This window comes from Pyxicephalus adspersus, chromosome 7 (genome assembly GCF_032062135.1).
Source record: "Pyxicephalus adspersus chromosome 7, UCB_Pads_2.0, whole genome shotgun sequence".
NCBI lineage: Eukaryota > Metazoa > Chordata > Amphibia > Anura > Pyxicephalidae > Pyxicephalus > Pyxicephalus adspersus.
Genome location: NC_092864.1, coordinates 47,814,332 through 47,830,240, shown reverse-complemented (window position 1 = coordinate 47,830,240; position 15,909 = coordinate 47,814,332).

Sequence of the window (15,909 nt, the reverse complement as noted above, 5' to 3'; positions counted from 1 at the left end):
CTTTCCCTGTGTCTTTCCCTGCAATTTATGGTCTTCAGTACAAAGGAAAATCTGTAGAGCAAGTCATTTTTAACCAATAGTATGCATATGATTGCATGAAAACTCCAGCACTCCAGCAGAGGTGCCTTCTATATATGATATCCCAACTATTGCCAAGATAATGTAATTTATAAATTATTATCCCCCCATGCTATTGTGTGTTACTTCCCCCACCTAGATTGTAAGCTCTTCAGGGCAGGGTCCTCTACTCCTGTGTTACTGTCTATATTCGTCTGTCATGTTCAACCCCTATTTAATGTACATCGCTGCATAACATGTTGGAGCTATATAACTCCTGTTTAAATATTATATTAATAATATTACACAGCTTAGCACGTGAGACAAGGTATACTCTTTCCACCGATCCATAAGATGTGAAGGTCCCCTACATTTCACATGGGTTGCAATGACTCCAGTAATAATCTTCACAGGTAATTGTGGGTGGTGTGGAAAAGAGAAGAAGACACTACAAATAGCAAGTAAAAAAGCAAATAGGATGTGTGACAGTATTCTGTACAAACTGGAAGCATCTGCTGTAAGGAGAATGGTCTCTAGATGGTGTATCAGAGCAGCTAATGGTTACAGAGTTCTCTGTCTATCTACCAATGAACTACAAAAAAAAAACCTATTGTTATAGCAAAAACAGCACACTCCAGTGCTTTCAAGTAAGAATAATAGTACAAATTAGGAACATTTTTCAGTGGCAAAATAAAGGAACATTTCACTGAAGTCTAAAGTTGTTTAGTTTTGCATAAAAAGTTGTGAATATTTGGTATTGGTTTAAGCATTAGAGTCTCTTTGTAGGATTATGTTTCTTTTTTATGTTTACTGGTTCTCCTTTCTTCTAAGTCAGGGGTCAGCAAACTCTGGCCTTTAGGCCAGATACGGCCTAGCGGGTAGTTCGTTCCAGTCTAACGCCCCCTGGCCGATCCGGCCTAATGCCGGCCGGCAACCCTCGGCTCCGGGGGCGTTAGGAACTACCGGAGCCGCTGAAGCTCTGCTGCTGTCCCCTTGCAGTTGCTTCCCTATTTACCGTGGCCGGCATTGATAATTCCGCCGCCGCAGTAAATAGGGAAAGCTCCCAAAAGGTAGATCCCTCTCCTCCACAATGCATTCGGAGGAGAGGGATTTCACTTCAGGGGGCGTTCCCTGTTGGTGGGCAGGGCCATTAGGGTGGGTCTGGCCTAGTGTGCTCTCGCCAACCCCATTATTGACCTAGTGGCCATAAAACTTTGTCGACCCCTGTTCTAAGTTTTTGGTTTTTATCATACCGAATAAAGAAATAAAGATTGTTTAAAGTGAAAAACTACCAGTGCCCTCTGTTCTCAGTAGTTATACTGGCTACTTTTAGAATGCATCTATTTTATGAGTTCACATTACAAAAAACAGGAAATCCTATCTGATAAGTTGACCTTTGCTATTCCAGCCATTCTTATGTTATTGGTGGACCCAAATACTCTCTTTGGGCTCTCTGACCTCCTGACTTTGGTGACAGAGTTCTTTCTCCTGGGGTTCTATCCAAAAGAGTTGTTTGTTGAAGAAGTCAACCGTCCTGGGATTTTGCTACAAGATCCTGGCCCAGGAAGCATTCTGTTGCTGTCCCACCTTCACGGAAAGGTAACTGACTAATAGAGGAAGATGTGAGCAACCTTCTGAGTTTTTTTCACAAAACTGTGGACCATTACATTTAATATTCTTTAATTTTTGGGTTTCCATGAGGCCTACCTTGATTAAACTCTTGGAGGTGCCACAGGGTGTGTTTGGGAAGAAAACCGTGATGATGGAAATTTTGCGGCTAAGGGGATTCAAGCTGTCACTTGACCAGCACCAGCCTAGGAAGACTTAGATAGGTAAAACGTGTGTTTGGGGGAGGCACCTGTTAGCTTCTTCAATACTAATTTCAAAACTATTTTCTCCAAATTCTTACATTACTAATGTTCATGCTCATTTTGGCATCAGTATTCCTTGAGTCATTGACCCCAAAGAAGTATATAAATTAGATAGATATAAATAGATAAATAGAAAGAGGGAGTAATGTCAGAATTAGTAATCTGTACCTGGAACCATCGTATTAGCTTGACAACTAAATAGATTATTTTTGGAAGGAGTGGCCATGTATGGAGGTATAGCAGCCTTCATATTATCTCAGTAGAATTCTTTTTTACATCAAAACATCAGTTTAAACTAGTTATATGCCTTAGAACATAATTAGGCACTCTGGTGCATGAAAATAAATTGTGTTGGGGGTGGTTTGGTGGTGCAGTGGTTAGCACTCCTGTCTTTAAAGCACTGTGTCCCAGGATTAAATCTTACACCGGACACTAACTGCGTAGAGTCTCTTTGTTTCCCTGATTTTTGCATAAGTATCCTCCTACATCCCAGAAACATGGAGGTAAGTTTATTGGCTTCTCCTCAAAATATTCACTGTGTTAATGACATATGACTATGGATCGTTACTATGGACTTTGCAATGTGCTGTGTAATATGTTGGCACTATAAAAATACAGGATGATAATAATATGCTGTACAGGATATTACTTTGGTTAAACACAGATTATATAATGATTCAAAATGGACATGGAGTTCCTCATCATCATACATCATCATTTCTCGAATCCCTCATTATCATACATACTACATATCTTGTAATGTACTGTAAATACAAATACAAAATTGGCTCTAAACTATATGGGCTTTGTAATGTGTTGGCACTATAAAAACACAAGATGATGAATACAGGAAGCAGATCTATTTCACTCTTTGTGCCTTTCTTGCCCCGAATGAAAATACTTTTGGTGCTCAGTTACACACTACACGTTAACTTTTCTAGTAAATTATGTACCTTATTCTCCAGAATGGGCTTTTGTGGGATCCTTACACCTACAGGGTTCCTGTGTCACAAGAGGTAGCAGAAACTCCTAGCTAACGTCCCACTTTTGGAAAAGAATTACCTGAGTGGTTATCCTCTGGCCCTTCCTCTCTGGGTCTATTCCTGGATAAACTCATGTTTCTGTTTCAAATGGAATGGATAAAGCCCTCTATAGAAAAGGTATCTAGGGTTGAACATTTTTTCTAAGATTGGGAATTTTTCATAGATACTCTCCCCACTCCTACAAAGCATAAAATTATTCAATCTTTTCATCTAATCTTGTGGTACACTTACAGGATGCTCCTCAATGACCCTCCAGTGCACCTTGATTCAGATGCCTTACAGCCCCCATTTCTAATTCCTCAGGATCTCATTTAGTTCTCCTAATATCCTATCTTTTTGTATAGGTTAAGTTGCTCATTATAATGTACTTTTGGGTTCTTTTTTGTTTTCTTTTTACTCTTAGTAATATCTTACCCATTGTATCCTAATATTTTTCTTCTACCGATTTGTCTTGCCATTTTATTGTATCTGATGATTTACCTTGATGTGTGTTGTTTGTATTGTCGTATCATCCTCTAATAAAAAATAAAAAAATACAAGATGATATCAATATGCTGTACAGGATGGTTAAACAGATTATATCATGATTCCAAAGAGACATCTTTGGAGTTTCTCACAGTCATCCAAACTATATATCTTCTAATGTAGATACAAATATCACATATCATTAGCTTTTAGAATATCACTGAATGTACCGTATGGAGTATATGCCAATAAAGTATTTCCCAAGTAAAGAAACCCCAAGAATATAAAATATATATACCTTACTAGTCCTTCAATGTGATGGCTGCATCTTTTTCAGGCCAACTACATTTTTGCAAAGTTTTAATGGAAACCTGTTGGTTCTGATAGAAATCTAGTGTTTTAGTAGCATTTTGTTTACTGAATTTAAATCTAAAAATTGTTATTAGTTTTTCATTCTTTCTTTTGTAAACTACAAATTTGTTCTCCCCCAATGGTTTGTAGTCCAAATCAGGACTAGCAAGTAGTAGTAGTAGGACTGTAAATATGAAGGAAAAAAGCCTTAAATTACTGCAGCCATTAATTGAGAACCAGTAATCTGCAATACATTTAATGTTTTTTGTTTTTTGGGTTCAGATATACTTTAATTATAAATAGAACTTAGGTGATCTTTCTGACCAATAAATTGTTACTATGGCAACAAAGAAGCTTATGGAATTTCACCGTTTATCATTTCACTCCCACACACAATACCTGTGTAACGGAGTGATGGCCAGTACAAGGCTAAATGTGGGAAGACCAGAGCTTCTCGGGGAGATGTATTTACGTAGATGTTTAAACGCAGTAACCCTCTAACAAGCTATCAGAATTCATCTTTTTTCTGATCTAGACATTATAAAGTACAACCCAGAGCTCATCATCCCAAAGCAACCTTAGTTATTTAGTGTACAGTGCTGCGTAATATGTTGGCACTATATACATACTGTTTAATATTAATATTATTATTATTGTTAATAATAATAATACTTATTATTATTATATTATTATTAATAATAGGTAAAGCCTAGGGCCTGGTGGATGTCCAGGGTGCCCAGCTACATATTTCTAATTCCTCCAGTAAATCTGGAAAATGGCTCAATTGATTAGAGCGGTGTATATGTCCCCAACACTACAAAAGAGAAGATGGACTGCAATGTGGTTCTTATCCTTTATTATATCAATGTAAACAATCAAATAGGAAAACTTCTGTGCCTTTTGTAATTCATATAAATGTCAACTGAAGGAAATGAGAGGTGGTTACTACCTTGCTTAGTGCCATAGTCTGCTCTATTACATCCATGGGGAAAACTTGACATAAAGTGGAACTAAACCCTATTTTCAAAATAACTCTACTTTAATAAAATAATGTTACCTGCCTGATTCCACCACAGGCACCACCATCATCTTGCTGCTTCTCTTCCTGCATTCAACTTTTAGCCATATACATAGGTCAATCCGATATGTCATATCTCCCGAGCCTTCAGTCCTGGCGGACGCAGGGGAAGGTTGAATATGCTGGATATAGACAGAAGAAGACAGCAATCAGTCAGGTAAGTATGTTTTACTGCAGAATGCACATTTCCCGTCCCTTTCTACAATAAAGGACCTGCCTGATTGTAATTTTAATAGCGGAACTTAATTCTGTTTCAAAAATTTAATTAATTGTTTTTAGACTTAGTACTTTTTTTGAATAGTTTAAACCTGGGATCTAGCCATGTGATTGAAAACAGATTTTAATTAACCCACACCCTTCAACACTTGAATGATAGCAGTTAATCATAACATGTTATAGCATTTATCAACGCACAATATTTTTAGCAGCTGTAGAATGCGTAGAAATGCCTAAATGAATGCAGTTAAACATATCACTTCAATACCATACTATGAGAAATCCCCCCCCCCCCCCCAAGGGTATTGCTAGGATATGTGAAAAAGCAGAAGCAATTTTGGGCACATGGTATATAGGTCACATATATGTCACAGAAATGTGCAAATTTCAGTAAAATAGTAAGTAATAGTAGTGTGTAATGCACAGGCTAGTGTACATAGTAAACCAAAAATTACCCCCTCTTACCAGTATAAATCTAGCCCCTAATTTGTTATCAGTACAGGTGTCTGAGATCTGACAGGCAGAAACAGCGACTGCAGTATAAAGATTTTAGCCCTGCTCTAAATTTAAAAAAAATATTTTAGGCAGTCACAATCCTAGATATGAGGCACATGCCACAGGTATGACACCCCTGATGGGTAACCTCAAACTCCAGCCTTAAGCTGCACAACTTCTACTTTTTCCCCTTAATTACACCCACAGATCCTGGAATCCTTAACTACTTTTTAAGTCTTGCCCCGTGGAGCCCATAAATCGACATGAAAATGCACATTATTCTCCTTATTACAAATTACAGGTGTACTTCAGAACCTTCTCAAATTGCTGCTAAAGTGTTTCTTTCTCTCTCTCTAGTGACCTTATTTACCTACTGGTGCTCGATTGAATACCTACTTTTGGATAATGGGGAGCATTCATGTTCTTCTTTTCATCCCGCATTATAGCACCTAAGTGGTCAGTTATTAGGTCTGACAGCTCTGACTTGCACATGCTGTGGTGGGGCACACATTGGGTAAAGTAGAGAAAGTATCAGCAGAGGACAAGGGGCTTTAAATCTTACTCTTTGCCCAGAATAGACAAAGCACAAATGTTCTTTAAATCACCCCATCATGCCAACCAAAGTTCCCCCATTTGGTTTATATGAATTCTTCTAAATTCTGCACTTTTTTATTATGCACATTCTTGCAATTACCGATAAATGCCTTCAGTCTGCCTTATATGATTTACAATATAAAACAGGGGGAATATTTACCCTGGAGAAGTTTCCTTCTTATTCTGCTAAAAAAAAACCTTTTGTAAATTGCCTTATATGACATTTATCTAAGTAGCTTTGTGTGAGAAAATTACATATGCCTTTGCCAACTAAGTGAATTCATCTGCTTTCAGTAAATTGCTGAAACCCAACACCCCTTTTCCTCTCTTCTGAAATAAGAATACATTATAATGGGAAGTTAATTCAGAACAAGAAAGATCATTTGCAATTGTATCAGTGTAAAAATGCTATTAAAAAAATTATGTTAGCACCAGGTAAAATGAAAACGCTCCCAGGTAAATGAAATATGAACCATGTAAGAGTGGATGCATTTATGAATTTGTCCATTTCCTTTTATTCTTATGTTTATGCATGCTGACCATAGTATTCCTTTAAAACAAGGGGTAATGGACAAGGGCTTCATTTTAACACATTTTTTATGTTTAAAATCTTGGGGAGGAGCAGTGACTCCTGCAATTATCTGAGGCCAGTATGAATGACAGCTTTAAATTTGGAGCTATGTGTAAATAACAACAATGGAAAGATCTAAAGACAGAACCGTCTATCTGTCAAGGCCTTAGGTTCTGCATGGGTAACCCCATACAAAATCATCAGGTGGGAATAAGTTCAGTATAGTAAAGTGAGTATCGTGAAATACTATCATGTCTGTGTCTTTAATAAAATGCGGACAATTATGATTTTGCAAATCACATGACACTTTTCTGCAAATTGCACTGAATTGAAACTAAGCCAACCACACTTTTCAAGTAGTCTGTAATAATCCAATCTGTCTTGAAAGCAAATCTGTCAGGTACATGTGTTCAAACTCCAATACTTTGCCAAATTTGTGCCTGTTTTAAAAATCATTCCTGATCTAAGCTCTTCCCAACTTTAAAAAGTTCTTATAGCCAGTTAGGTAAAACAAAACAATAACACCACTTTGATTGTAAATGGAAAAACAAGGATTTATTGAAAGTTGTATCAGAAATACAACATGTTTCGGGGACCCAAGATTACCCTTCTTTGGGGCTGAACAATTGTTTATACTGCTCTGGTTCTACATCACAATATTATTGTTGTCCTTGTCCATTTTGTAAAGGTCATTTTTATTTTCTGCCCTAGAGATGAGGGCTGCATAAATATGCAGAACAATGACTGCTGGGGTTTTTCACAACGCACATTGTTCTCTGAATGCACCAGGACTGGTAACAGTTAACTTTTAGAATGTTTTAATTGCTAGTGATGTCTACATGAGACAAGTAAGCCTGTCACTGTCAGTCCTACAAGGTTTATCTTCTGAGAACTTTTTGTGGGAGTGGGGAATCGACACTGAAAGATCAGATATTTATGAGATCTCAGATAATCATTCTCTGTTTCCCAGATTACAGCCTCCAGGACATATAGAAAAGCCATCTTTTGGAGGAGACACAAGCACTGGAAAGAAGATTTTTTCTATGTTACAAAGCAGTCATTACATACCTGTATTAATATTGTTCATATGCAGCGAGATAAATGCAACAGATGAAACGATGTAGAGGTGCAAACTTACTAATGTAAGAGTGTATTCTGCTTGTTGTGTTATGTAAGAGATTATATACAAATAATTAAAGATAAGGATGTGATGCATGCTCATGTATTCAGGAGGTACCCAACTATATAAAAGTTTAGGTGGAACTCCAGTAAAAACAATCAAATACACAGCTGACATACAGTAATAACCTGATTTTAGTTTACCTATTTCCCTTTACTTCCGTGTGGTCACCAGGGAAGGCAAGGAGGGGAACTTTCACACTCTTGAAAACAGACATCAGTTTTACTTATTATTAAAACTAGTTCAAACTAATGAAATTACTATTAAAAAGTAGTGAGGTGATATGAGTAAAAAGCAGTGTTTACTATCTGGTTGTTAGTTCCTGCGTGATCACCAACAGGAATCTGATACAGGTTCTAACCTTCCCTTTTCCATCCAAAATATTTTGGATAAGGTTGTAGAGTAGGAAATAATACATTTTGTAGAATGTGCATTAATATTGTGATGTTAGGTCCAGCCAGCTTGATCCCACTTGAGGATAAAAAGAAAATAATAGCATTGTATAGAGCGTAGGTGGTGGGCAGTGAACTAGTAATATCCATAACATACACACTTCACAACTTTCACAAAGTTGTGAAGTGTGTATGGAAAAGTCTAAAGGGGGGCAATGCCTCGAGTTTACATTCAGACTCCAGACCACACACCAAATTAACATTTTCAGACCCACGGATCAGGCTTTACACACCATTCAGACCCCAAGCCAGGCTCCCTTTAAATTCTGACCCCCAGATCAGACCCCTGTCTCCCATAAAGCCTCAGACCCCAGATTGCTTCCCCCTTTACACTCAGACTTTGAATTTGACTCCCCCTTTATACTAAAACCCCAGATTAGACCCCTTTTATACTCTCAGACCTATGCTCAGACTCCAGATCAGACTTCCCTTTTTTGATCCAGGTCTGACCCCCTTCCACCTTTTAACCTTAAATCCCAGACCACAACCTATCTTTACATTCAGACTCCAGAACGGTACCCCCCCCCCAACTTACACTCAGATTACTTTCCTTCATTACATTCAGACCTCAGATCACTGTCTACGGGTACACCAGATTTCCTCCCACATTCCAAAAACATGCAGTTAGATTAATTAGTTCTCCTTAAAATTTTCCTTAGACTATGGTAATGAAATAGAACTATGGTAGGGATGTTAGAGTGTGAGCCCCCTTTGAGGGACAGCTAGTGACATGACAATGGACTTTGTAATGCGTTGCGTAATATGTCAGCACTATATAAATACTGTATAATAATAATCTTTCAAATGATGCAACAAGTTTGTAAGCACTGTGACTGTGTCCAGCACTGTTTACATAGAACTGTACACATTCATATACTGTAACTTAAAAATAAACTGCATAGGGCTGGTTCAAAACATTCGTCAAACCAGTGCATCTAGATTTAATCCGACTGTAATCTATGTATTTAAGTGATTTTCAGCAGCAGGAGCAGTATCCAACAGAGCCTGGGGATTATTATCCTGGATTAAAGTCACTTGTGCTTAATTCTACTAACATTACAAACCCAAATAAAGCCTAATATTATCCAAACCGAAATCTATACCAATGTTTTTTTTTAAAAAAAACACCCTAATAAACTGCAGAACTGATAGTCTTCAGATTTGGGTGGTTAATATTCTGATAGAAGGGTGCTAGGGATTTCTTCTATCATCGTATGCAAAGCCAAAACTTTAAAATTAGTCACCTGTAGTGTTCCCTTTTTTTTTATTTGAGATCTGTTCATCTGAACTGAGGCAAAAATGTAGATACAAAATATTGAAATTGATCCAAAGTTTAATTTACTGTGAAAGCCTTTTACTTGTATATAGTCGGTGTTGGTATTGCACATTAAAGATTAGCTCATTGCTGCATGTTACCAATGTAAAGATCTGGATGTCAAGGTATACTATAGTCAGCATTCCTATTGGATGATGGCTGTCAGGGGGCAGTAACCACTCTAAACTTTGACAACAAGCCCCCAATCTAATATTTTTCACAAATAGTATTAAGTCCGTTTTTATATAAACAGTGGGCATCTGCTGTCTTCTATGTGCAATTAAAGCAGAAGTTCAAAATCCTCAATTAAACAAAAAAATTATTAGTTGTTTATGTATGCCTCCTTACCCATACTCATCCCCCTCTCTTTTTCCCCCACTTTTCGCAACACTATTATAAACACATAGCATGTTTGGAAAAATGTCCACCATGGCCACTTTATTATCAAAACACAATTTAAAAAACATTTACAACTCATATTTATATTTATTTCAAAAACAGCAATAACACTAATATTAATAGTAAGCATAATAAATACCAATGAACTTCAAACATTTCAATGGAACCAATGAACTATCAAGACATTGAATTACCTTTACATTCCAGGTTGCAAGACCTTGGAGGCACCGCACATGACACAATAACCCTGGGGGCTGCACCCCACATAGCTTCCATCAGAACATTTCACCCTTAAGCTATGTACACACAGGCAATGGTTCTCGTCCGATAATGTTAAATATTGGACTAGAATCTGATGTGTGTACAGTGTTTTTCGTCCGTCGTCAGAATAACCGTCCTGGTGCATCCACAGACGACGGACAAAGAACAATCGTAATGCAAGTGAAGCGGTGGAAGCGCAAGCGGGGTGCCTCTCCATCATTACCTTCCCTGGCTCCCCCTAGCCCCTGATCATGTTGGCCTTTCGCTGACATAACTTTTGTTATGAGCATATGAAGTTGTTTAGAGACATTGCTGTTTTAGCTTCAATTTGCAAGTTGACAAAGCTAAATTAAAATATTCAGATTCAGCATTTTCATTCTGTGATGTGTGTAAATGTAAAATTTATGACACTGGAAACTTTTTATGATTGTTTCAAGTGACAGGAGAATGAATGAGCACCATACAGGAAAGGGGAAGATGAGTGGGAGGTACACTGCTGCGTTCCCCTCCAAATGACAGTGGTCGGGTGTATAGCGATCATGTTTGATTATGTTTGGTTGTTTGTGTCGGGCAAAAATTATCTCGCTTATATACATCTCTGAAATGGCATGATCTCCAGCTTAGAAACTTTGCAAAATATTCACAAAAATTCAGTTTACCTAAGAAAACTGTATGCAGTATTGCATGATGCCAAACATAAAATAAAAAAGATTGACTTTTACATGTACGTTGATGTAAAGTGATAATACTTCGTAAAGTGATAATGTGTTTCATACAGGTTGTTAGAACAACAAAACAAGATTTTCAGACATGCAAACCACTAAAACATTGTAATTGTTACTAAATTCTCTTCTGCACTAGTAGATGGATTTCTCCTCTGACCTTCATAGTTTTTTTTAAGGAAATAGCTCTAATAAAATACTTAGCTCTGCCTGTCGGGGAATTAGAGGAGGATGGACCTCAGTGTAATGTTCCCAGCCACCTCTACCTCATTGGCTTCTTTATATTTTTTCACACATAAAGCTCTACATTATTAAAGTAAGCAACTCCTGTGCCCCCCCCCCCCCCCACCCCTTTAAACAAATTTTTTAGAAAGTATTGACTGCAGAATAATTGCAATTGTTTTGGTTTTGCATTGCCTTTAGCACAAAATAACAAACAAATAAAACACAAGTGCTTAGCAGATTTATGGGACACTTGGCATGGCCCAGGAATGCACACTGGGCACTCCCTGTTATTGCTCCAGTGTGCTGAAAGAGTCATCATTGTTGAGATGTGGACAGGCCTGAATCATTTAATATACAGCTATTATGTACAGTATGAAAGCAGAGCTATGGTATCATACATAGCATACACATGGTTGGACTTTTCATCATTTGAATAGCTGAATTCTTACAATATCATGTTTGCATTCCATATAAATGTGACCTGCAGAGCGGTGAGATGCAGCCTTCATTAAAACCTGTTTGACCACTTCATTTTAGTTTCTGATACAAAGGCCTTATTTAGTTACATATATGAATGTTTTCATGTTTGCACTTGTGCCAGCAGAAATCTTTCAGCAAAGGAAAATGGAGCTTTGGTTGGTGCAGCTGCACAGAGTAGCTGTATGCTGTTTTGGGTATTGTAGGGGCAGCCAATAAGTTTTAGGTTACAAAACTACATTGTGCAATATTATTAATATAACACAGCTTCTGCATTAATTTAAAAAAAAAACTTTTAAATGGAAAATATTTTCTGTTATTGGTGGCTATAATAATCATAAAATTATAAAAGCATCAACAATTTGGGTATGTCAAAGATGACCAGGTTTAAATTAGACACAAAAAATAAGCTTGGCTTTCATAATGGAACAGTACCATTCGTTGTTTTGTTGCATGTATCAGTCAGTTATACCCAATATACACAGAAACAGCATGAATTCCACTGGCGTCATATAATCTCAGAATGAACCTTTAAATTGATCATACCAAACAAGATAACAGGTTCACTTTACACGGGGGAATTTAGGTAGTGTGCACTTTTCTTTTGTGCATTGATCGGCCATCCTGATCCACCACCAAGCCCCTCATAGTTCTGGAAAATCATAAACTATATGTACACTGCTTAGGTCTGGTAACTGTCCACTGCAATACCAAACACTAGATATAGGGGGCATATAAGGGGCATATAGGGGGGTGTCGTGTATTCCTCCATACCCCAAAGTAGAAGGTATTTATTGAGGGTTTGAAAGTTGACCAGGCTGGGGGAACACAGTCAATGAACATTCTAATTACAGTGAACCTAATATTTTGCCAAGTACACTTTAGCACTTACCTCAAAACATTTTAATACAGGATATTTCCCAATAATAGAAACATAGAACAACAAGTTTTATTTAGTCCCCCTTGCATTTGTACCATTCTGTTACTATTGTGGTTGTGTGATTATTCTGTGCAGAGTGTGACTACTTCAGGCTATTTCCAGTCCCTGTACCTTTTCTTTAGCTTTGCAGCTATTTCCACTTATGTCCCCTCCTGGAAATGGGTGCCACAATAAACAGAAAATTAGGGGACATTTCAAAAAGCATATCTGCAAGAACTGGTTCTGATCTAAATCAACACTGTCACTAAAAAACAGTCCAGCAACTGCTGCCCTCTATAAAGTGCCGAAACCTAGAAGTGTTGGCACATACCTGCAGCACCCTCCAGGAGTCCACCATTATCTCCGAAAACCGGGCAAAGCTTTGACACTGTTTGAGTGGCCTTACCTGCCACTTTCTGCCTCATGAATATTTATTTTGCCCCTTAATATGATAGGCTGCTTAATTGGAAAATGAAAATGTGTATGAGGTAGAAAGGATAGAAAAAGTACCTATCTATACCTGATCTATGTCTATACCTGACAAATTTTATTTGTAGTGAGAAAGTTACTTTAAAGTATTTCCAAAAACATTATTTTTCATTTTGGATAGACTAAGCAGGAGCTAAAACCTCTGTAATTTGTATTACTTTTGGTGTTCCCACCCCTACTATATGTCCTGGTGATGTCACTGGGTAGGTTAGGTTAAAAAAAATACATAATTCCATCAAGTTCAACCACTAGGGAAATAAACATATCCCAGATATAAAACCCTATAAGACATAGTTGGTCCAGAGGAAGGCAAAAAAAAAACCCTGGTATTTTTACTTTAAAGCCTTAATACCCAGTTATATTCTGTGCTTCTTCTGTGCATCCAGCTTTTTCTTAAAGCAATCTATAGTAGTTACTGAAACTACTTCCTGAGGGAGCCGATTCCACATTTTCACAGACCTTACAGTAAAGAATCCCTTCCTTATCCGGAGCTTAAACTTCTTTTCCTCCAGATGCAGAGTGCCCTCTTGTTCTTTGTAATGAACTCAAAGTGAATAATTGGGAAGAGAGTTCTCTATAGGGACCGTTTATATATTTATACAGGGTGATCATATCCCCCCTTAAACGTCTCTTCTCAAGGGAGAATAGATTCAGTTCACCTAATCTCTCCTCATAGCTGAGCTACTCCATTCCTTGTATTCATTTTTTTGTCCTTCTTTGCACTCTCTTCAATTCCACAATGTCCTTTTTGTGAACTGGTGCCCAACACTGGACTGCATATTCCAGATGTGGTCTGACCAATGGTTTGTACAGGGGCAGGATTATGTCTCCATCTCTGCAGTCTATTCCTTTTTTAATACAAGAAAGTACTTTACTAGCTTTAGATATTGCAGCTTGGCATTGCATGCTGTTATTAAGTCTATGATCTACCAGAACCCCCAGATGCTTTTTCATTTCTGACTCCCCCAAATGTATTCCCCATGAACAGTATGAAGCATGCGTGTTGTTAGCTCCCAAGTGCATAATTTTACATTTATTTATATTAAATGTTATTTGCCACTTGGCTGCCCAATCAAACAGTACATCCAGGTCTGCTTGTAGATTATAGACATCCTGTAAGGACTTAATTCCATTACATAGTTTGGTGTCATCTGCAAACACAGAAACTCTATATCATTTATAAAGATGTTAAACAGTAAAGGTCCCAACACTGAACCCTGGGGTACACCACTAGTACCCTTAGACCATTTAGAGTATGACTCATTAATTACTACTCTCTGGATGTGATCTTTAAGCCAGTTCTCTATCCATTTACAGATTGACTTTTCTAAACCTATTGACCCTAACTTGTATATTAACCGTCTGTGGGGTACAGTGTCAAATGCTTTAGCAAATCCAAGTACATTATATCAACTGCTACTCCACTGTCTACCTGTTTACTTACTTCCTCATAAAAAGAGAGTAAGTTTGTTTGACAACTTAGGTTTTTCTTGAAGTCATGCTGGCTATCACTTCTAATATTAATTTCTAGCAGAAACTCCACTATGTGGTTCTTTATCAGACTCTCTAGGACTCTTCCAACTATGGACGTTAAACTAACCGGTCTGTAGTTACCTGGTAATGACTTTGCTCCCTTTTTGAAGATAGGAACCAGTTGGCCTTGCGCCAATCCATCGGTACCTTGCTAGTGACTGAAGAGTCTCCAAAAATTAGAAATAATGGCTTTAAAATACCCGAGCTCAGCTCTTTGAGGACACGTGGATGTAATCCATCGGGTCATGGTGCTTTGTCAACCTTATTTTTTTCCAGCTGTTTTTCAATCATATCAATTCTGAGCCATTCTGACTCATTTAAGGCAGTGACATTGCTATTTTAAATTTGGACTTGAGCTCTGCCTATTTCCTTTGTGTACACAGAGCTAAAAAAGTGTTTTGTTAATCTGCCTTGTCTTTATCCCCAGTTACCAACCCAGCGACAACCTTTAAGGAGCCTACATGCTCAGATGTGATTTTGCTATTGATATATATAAATTTTTTGGGGGGGGGTTTGCCTTACTTTCCTTTGCAATCTGTCTTTAATTTTGAAGTTTTACACATTTTATCTCCTTTTTACATCTTTTGTTATATTCTTTTTAGTTTTCAAACAATGAAGGTGAGCCTTCATTTTTATATTTTTGGAATGCCTTTTTCTTGTTCTTTATGTTTTTTTTAACATCATCTGTGAGACACAGGTTTTAATTTTACTCTCTTAAACTTATCAGCCATTAGAATATATTTTCAGTTTGCTTTTGTAGAACAAACTTGAAACATTCTCATTTCTGTTCTGTGTTTTTTGAGGACAATAATGTCTCCCAGTCCAAGTCACAGAGAGATGCCCTTAATAATGAAAAACTTGCTCTCTTAAAATAAATGTTTTTATCTTTGCTGTTTTTGCTTCCTGTTTAAAACTTACAATAAATGAAATCAAATTATGGTCACTGCTACCCAGATTCTCTTGTATATGCACATTTGTTATAGGCTGTACATTGTTAGAAAGAAATAGGTCCAGACGAGTATCATTTCTAGTTGAGGCTTCTATAAACTGTACCATAAAATTATCTTGTATTAAATTCACAAATTTTCTCCCTTTTGCTGTTCCTGTAGTGCCAATACTCCAGTGAATGTCAGGGTAGTTGAAATTTCCCATGATTAAAACACTTCCACTTATTGCTGCTTTTTCTATATGTGTTA